The sequence below is a fragment of the Hylobates moloch genome, unplaced genomic scaffold (assembly GCF_009828535.3).
Source record: "Hylobates moloch isolate HMO894 unplaced genomic scaffold, HMol_V3 SCAFFOLD_1, whole genome shotgun sequence".
NCBI classification, from domain to species: Eukaryota; Metazoa; Chordata; class Mammalia; order Primates; family Hylobatidae; genus Hylobates; species Hylobates moloch.
This window is the reverse complement of record NW_026652276.1, coordinates 224,854,923-224,860,922: the sequence shown is the minus strand read 5'-3', so window position 1 is coordinate 224,860,922 and position 6,000 is coordinate 224,854,923. Positions and strand designations below refer to the sequence as shown.

General features: G+C 41.3%; 1 protein-coding gene across 5 annotated transcripts in view; it reads left to right on the top strand.

Annotated features, from left to right (window-relative positions):
* Positions 1-859: 859 nt before the first annotated feature.
* The window catches only part of TCAF1 (TRPM8 channel associated factor 1), a 51,838-nt gene continuing 46,697 nt past the window's right edge, over positions 860-6,000 (top strand). For 2 of the 5 annotated variants that reach the window (XM_032762045.2, XM_032762040.2), the window contains exon 1: positions 879-1,075. The gene's annotated coding sequence lies outside the window, so the exon portion shown is untranslated. Of the gene's footprint in view, positions 1,076-6,000 lie in introns of all 5 variants that reach the window. The other 3 variants (XM_032762037.2, XM_032762041.2, XM_032762044.2) reach the window with 3 other exon arrangements.

The following is a 6,000-nucleotide window of genomic DNA, read 5'->3' as shown; positions in this document are numbered from 1 at the left end:
TGGTTAGTAACATTCTCAACAGCTTACTGTTTTATTAAACTTACAAAAACAATGTATGTGATTTTTAAAAAAACAATTCAGTGGTTGTGAATGTAAGAATCATAGACAATTTCTCCACCGTTAGCCCCGCCTCTTATAGAAGCACATGCAGCATGTCTTCTTCATACAATAATGTAATGCTAAAGCTGGTGTGGTGGCTCAGGCCTGTGATCCCAGCACTTTGGGAGGCCCAGGCGGGAGGATCGCTTGAGCCCTGGCGTTCGAGACCAGCCTGGGCAACAAAGTAAAACCCCGTCTCTAACAAAAAATCAAAAAGTTAGCTGGGCGTGGTGGCAGCGCACTTGTGGTCCCAGCCACTGAGGTGGAAGGATCACTTGAGCCTGGAAGGTTGAAGCTGGTGAGCTGTGATTGCACCACTGCACTCCAGCCTGGGTGGCAGAACCAGACCCACCCCGAGGAGAGGGGAGGGGAGGGGAGGGGAGAGGAGGAAAGAAAGAGATCCTACTCTCCGTTTTAATACAACTTGCTTTTTTAATTAAAAAATATATCTAGAACCGATAGATTTCATTCGTCCTTAAAAAGTCGTGTATTATTTTATAAAAACATCTCTCGCTATTTATCAAGGCCCTCACTTGTTCAGAAGTAGTCTCACTTTTGTTTTGTGTTGTTTTGTTTTGTTGTGTTTTGTTTTGTTCTTAATCTGCTCCCTGTATTCCTGGGCGGGCGCCTAGGCCTGCATCCGGGATTTGGAGCCACATCTGGGGGCAGGGCCTCTGAGGTCTAGGGGAGGGACGGCGCCGGCCAAGTCCCGCCCCCGTCAGCGTCGACCAATCAGCTCCCTGGAAGGCCCGCAGTCTCCGCCTACGACTTTCCAAGTCCTGCAGTTTGGAGCCCGCCGCCCTGTGCCTCCTGGGCGGAGAAGCTGCTTCCTCCTGGGAACAACCGCCTCCCGCTCCTAGCAGGTTGCTACTGCCCCGAACCCACGCTGCAGGGAACAGCGGGGCAAACAGTGAGTGGGGTTCAGCGTAGACTCTGGACCAGGAGAGGCCCGCGGTGACCGAGGCCTGGGCCCCGGGTTAGTGTCCGGGGCGGGGAGCGGTGCGCGGGGTGCGATGCTTAGCGTCTGGGGAGGGCCGGGCGTGGATTGCGGCCTCTGCGCGCGCCCCCAGGTGATAGAGCCGTTCCACCGAGGATCCCTTCCTTCGTCTCTACCCCGTTGATGATTTTTCTCTGCAGCTTGGTCCCTATTTCATTCTCGCCGCATTGTTATGCCCTCTGCTGGGCAGGAGGCGATGACCCCCCCCAATTTTCGTAGGATTTGCTTTTTGCTCCGCAAGGAGCCATTAAGATCTGAGCTAACAGGAACTCTCGAGGCGATTTGATCTCGCCTGTTGGGGGCTTGCATTATTCTAGGCTAGCTTGTCTCCGTTAAGCCCAGGTGGAAGTTTTCATCCACCCCAGTGCTCTAGGCGCCCACGGGCGCGGTGTGGTTTTGTGGTGGGGGAAGGGACCTGGGGAGGGGTGGCGGTGAGAGCGGCGCGGGGATTCAGGCTGAATGTTAGTGTGGGATGCATTTGGCCTGAAGCAGCAAGTGCTGGAAGGTACAGTTCCCTGGTAAACAGCTGAGAGCTGGCCGCTAGTTTGGCCCAACCTGCAACGGAAGAAGGCCTTAAGTACAGGAGAAAAAGATCTTTGCCAATTGGATAATCATGGAAATTTAGAAGAAGTACAGCTCGAACTAGACGTTAAGGACAGAATGTGTCTGTCTAGCTCACCAGCCAACCATCGGTCCATCACTTTCATCCTCCAAACTAGTGATTTGTTGATGAATTGGTTTCAATACTTTGTTTTTAAAATGTTGAATAAAAAGTACGTGAAACATCTCAGGATGGTCTAAAAAATAACGAAACGAATGCCTAACCATCTCCTTGGGTCAAGAAATAGGGCCCGTGAGTCCAAACTGATGCCTATTCTCCTCCATTCTCTGAGATGTGACATCTTTCGTGATTTTTGTCTTAATGATTCCCTTGCTTTTCTTTTTAGTTTTACCATATTTGTGTGTGTATTCCTAAAACATATGTGTTGGCTTTCTCAATTTTGTACTTTTCTATCAATGACATTATCCTGTACGTATTCTTAAGTTTTATAGATTCATCTTTCATGCTTCCTTCCATTTTCGTCATTTAAGGTGTAAAAATGTACATAATTTATCCATTCTACTGCTGATGGACATTGGATTGTTTCTAGTTTTGGAGGTGTATGATTTATCTATAAGCTATGTAACAAATTACCCCAACACCTAGCAGCTTCAAACCAAAGCGAACAAACAAAACAAGTCCTGTTACCTACTATCTTACAGTTTCTGTGATCAGGAATCCAGGAGGGGCTTAGCTGGGAGTCTCTGACTCAGGGTCTCTCACAAGCTGTATCAACAATCAAGGTATTGACTGGGCCTCAGTCATCTCAAGGCTAGGCGTAGGGTCGAGGACCTCCCCCAGGCTTACTCACGTGACTGCTGGCAGGCCGATTGGCCTCCCTGACCCTGGCTGGACACATCAGTTCTTTGCCACATGGGCCTCTGTGTAAAGAATGGTTGCAACATGGCAGCTTACTCCCCAGAGAGTGAAGGCTCCCACAGAGAAAAAGAGAAAGACTTCAAGTCAGATTCTTTTTGTAACCTCAGAAGCGACATCCCATTATTTTTGCCATTTTATATTTATTAGAAGTAAGTCCCTAGGCCCAACTCACACTGAAGGGAAGGGGGTGACACAAGGACATGAACACCTGGAGGCAGAGATTATCGGGGCCACTTTAAAGCCTGCCCATGTCCTCTAATATTCAAGTACACTTGTGTGGGAGCTTCCCTAGAGTATATAGCTGGGAGTAGAATTGCTGAGTTATAATATTTATGTATATTCAATTTTATTGGATCATTTCTAAATTGTTTCCAAAGTGTTAAACCAGTTTGCACCTCCCTCCAGCAGTGGATGAGCATTCTTGTTGCTCTACATACTCGCCATAGCTTAGTTTTGTAAAATTACATTTTTTGTCAGTCTGGCAGGTGTGAAATAGCATTTAACTGTGATTTTAATTAGCATTTTCCATAACTAATGAGATTGACTTTTTATATGTTGATCAGTGCTTTCTCTTTGTGAAATTCTGATTCCTGTCTCTTATTCATTTTTGTATTGGATTGTTTACCTTTTTATTGACTCATTGGAATGCTTTCTTTATATAATTGTTAAGCAATAATTATTAGCTATATATGCCACAGACATCTTTCCAATTTGCTTTTGAGGTTTTTTTTCTTTGAGACGGAGTCTCGCTCTGTCACCCAGGCTGGAGTGCAGTGGCGCGATCTCGGCTCACTGCAAGCTCCGCCTCCCGGGTTCACGCCATTCTCCTGCCTCGGCCTCTCCGAGTAGCTGGGACTACAGGCGCCCGCCACCACGCCCGGCTAATTTTTTTGTATTTTTAGTAGACTCGGGATTTCACCGTGGTCTCGATCTCCTGACCTTGTGATCCGCCCGCCTCGGCCTCCCAAAGTGCTGGGATTACAAGCGTGAGCCACTGGGCCGGCCAAGGTTTTTTTTCTCTGTATGTCTTTATGTCTGTTTCTTTCTGTGTCTCTATCAATGAATCTAAGTTTTGAATTTAATTTCAAGTTAGTAGTACTTTCTTTTATAGCTTGTCTTGTTTGATAATTGTTTTCTCAAGATCATAGATTAATTTTAGTGTATTGTTTTCTAAAAGTGTTATGGTTTTGCCTTTGGCAATTAGTCTTAATCCACATGGAAACTGATTTTTATGTTGTTTATTCCATATGAATAATCAGTTGCCCCAGCACCAGTGATTTGCATGAATCAGGATTTCCATATAAGCATGAATTTGTTTTAAGCCCCCATTCTTATTTTCTATTTGTCTAACTCTGCCTCAATACTAAATAATTTTTAACCACTGTAGTTTTATTAAAAGCCTTGAAATTTTGTAGGAAAAGTCCTATCACCTGTTTCTTCTTCTTTAAGAGTGTTTTAGCTTTACTTGGACCTTTGACCTTCCATATAAATATTTAAATAAACTTATCAAGTTCTCCAAAACAAGAAACAAACAAGCAAATAAACCTGTTGGAATTCTGATTGATATTGGATCAACTCTGTGTCTTTGTCTTAGTCTGTTTTGCGCTACTGTAGCAGAATACCTGAGACTGAGTAATGTATAAGGAACACAAATTTATCAGCTCACAGTTCTGGAGGCTGGGAAGTCCAAGATTGAGTGGCTGGCATCTGGCAAGAGCCTTCTTACTGTGTCATTCCATGGCATAAAGGCAGAGAAAGGGTGAAAGAGAGAGAATAAAAGGAGGGTGAATGCCGCCTTTTATAATGAACTCACTCCCACAGTGACGGCATTAATTCATTCACTCTGCCGTCATGGCCTGATGGCCTCTCTTTAAGCCCACCTATCAACATGATTGCATTGGGAATTAAGTTTCCAACACCTGCTGTTTGAGGGACACATTCAAACCATTGCACTCTATAAATCATTTTGGGCAGAAATTATTTCTAAGACATTGGCCCTTTTCCTCAATGAACATGGTATATGACACTATTTAGGTCATCTTCAATGTTTTGTACTATTTTTTATTGTTTTCTTTTGGCTCGGTTTTTGTGAAATTTCTAGGCGCGTTATATTTTTACTGCTATTGCAAGTATTTTCTTTTGTAAAAGTGAAATTTTGTAGCTTATTGTTGCTGGCATACAGAAATTCAGTTACCCTTTATATATTAATTATATATCAATCAAACTTGAGAAAATTAATAATTCTAAATTTACCTGTAGCTTCTTTCAGATTTGGTACATAGGCAATCATATCATCCGAAAATAATGATAATTTTCTTTATTCCTTTCCAATCCTCATACCTTTAATTTCTTTTCTCTGTCCTATGACAATGACTAGAAGCTCCAGTACACTGTTGAATAAAAGTAATAAAGGGCATCTTGTTTTGTCCTTAAGATAATATGAGAAATATTTCATTATGTCAACTTAAAAATGACATTTGCTATATTGTAAACGTCTTCCCCATGATAAGAAAATTCCGTTCTTCTGTTGGTAAGCACTTTTATTATAAATGGATGTTTTTTCAAATGCTTTTCCAGTAGCTGTTGAGACTATATATACTTTTTTCCTTTAACTATATTAACAACATATTAAAGTATAGTATTTAATTTCTGATGTTAAACCAATTTTGTATTCATGGAATAAACCTTTCCTGGTAAATATGTAGTAACTTCTGTATGTGGGTATAGATATAAAAGGTAAACATTGGATATTTTTATTTATATGTGTGATTTAAGATTGGCGTGTAATTATACTTTTCTGTACTATGCTTTTCTGATGTTGGTATTATCGTAAAATAATATGAATAGTATTCTCCCTTATGCTATTCTTTGGAAGAATTTGTGCAAGATTGGGATTATCTGGTCCTTGAATATTTCCTTGAATCACCTGTAAAATCATCTGTGTTTGTAGTGTATTTTGTCAGAAGATTTTAATGATTATAGAACTATTTACGTTTTCCTATGGAAGCAGTTGTGGTAAATTGTATTTTCCAAGATATTTAACAATTTCACATATACATGAATGTATTAGTATACATACATGTGTATGTTTATTCAATATATATAAATACATTTGACCATTGAACAATGCAGCAGTTGGAATACTGACCCCCCTCAGAATTGAAAATTTGTATATAACATTTGAGTCCTATGAAACTCAATACTAATAGCCTACTAATGAGTGGAAGTCTTATCAGTAACATAAGCAGTTGATTAACACATATTTTGTATGTTATATGTATTATATTCTTAACTAGAGAAAAGAGAATGTTATTAAGAAAATCATAAGAAAGAGAAAAAATATTTACCATTCATTAAGTAAAAGTCAATCATCATGAAGGTCTTCCTTGTCATCTTCACACTGAGTAGGCTGCAGATGAGGAGG